Here is a 1,064-nt window from a genome sequence, read left to right as displayed (position 1 = left end):
TAACACATCTGGGTCTGGTCTAACACACCTGGGTCTGGACCACATCTGGGTCTGGTCTAACACACCTGGGTCTGGTCCACACCTGGTCTGGTCTAACACACCTGGGTCTGGTCTAACACATCTGGGTCTGGTCTAACACACCTGGGTCTGGACCACATCTGGGTCTGGTCTAACACACCTGGGTCTGGTCTAACACACCTGGGTCTGGACCACATCTGGGTCTGGTCTAACACACCTGGGTCTGGTCTAACACACCTGGGTCTGGACCACATCTGGGTCTGGTCTAACACACCTGGGTCTGGTCCACACCTGGGTCTGGTCTAACACACCTGGGTCTGGACCACATCTGGGTCTGGTCTAGACTGTGAGGGACAGGACAGGTTTAATCTTAGTTCCCTACCTTATTTTCTTTAACCCTTTCATGCATAGTGGTCACTCCAGTGGTCACTCCAGCGGTCAGTTCTTCTCCAGCTGTTCCCTTGTTGTTCCAGTTCCAGACCAGCCAACACAGTGGACACTTCTGCCCCGTCCCATCATGGTCCTGCTACATTCAGTGCGGTTCTGTCACTGTTCTGGATAAACCTGGTCTGAACAAACAGGTCTGACTTTAAATCAGTCGTTACTTGTGATTAGACTGAATTTAAGGGGTTTTTAAACAGTCGTCTTTTTTTCATATGATCTCCCTGAAGTGAGTAAGGACCAGTCCTAGAGTCTGGTACCCCTCTGGTACCCCGTCCACTGAGGCCCTTCCTAAACACACTGTGCCTTTTATGCACACTTGTGGAATTAAAAAAAAAAAAAATTCATACAGTTTGTTTTTAATTCTTTTACACGTTTTTCTATTTCATCAACTTGAGCCGTAAATAAAAATACCAAATACTCAATAACTGTCACATTTTTTAACCCTTTAAATGCTGTGTTTGTAATGGAAACAAACCATTTTTTGGTGCAAAAAACACAAAAATATTCATTTTTTTCAGTATACTGCATATAAAGTGGATCACATGTTATCAGATGTTTTCATCCTGGCATATGTCAGTGATTAACTCCAACACTGGTTAATT

The sequence above is a fragment of the Sphaeramia orbicularis genome, unplaced genomic scaffold (genome assembly GCF_902148855.1).
Source record: "Sphaeramia orbicularis unplaced genomic scaffold, fSphaOr1.1, whole genome shotgun sequence".
In the NCBI taxonomy this organism is placed as follows: domain Eukaryota; kingdom Metazoa; phylum Chordata; class Actinopteri; order Kurtiformes; family Apogonidae; genus Sphaeramia; species Sphaeramia orbicularis.
The sequence above is the reverse complement of the archived record's forward strand: the minus strand, read 5'-3'. Positions refer to the sequence as shown.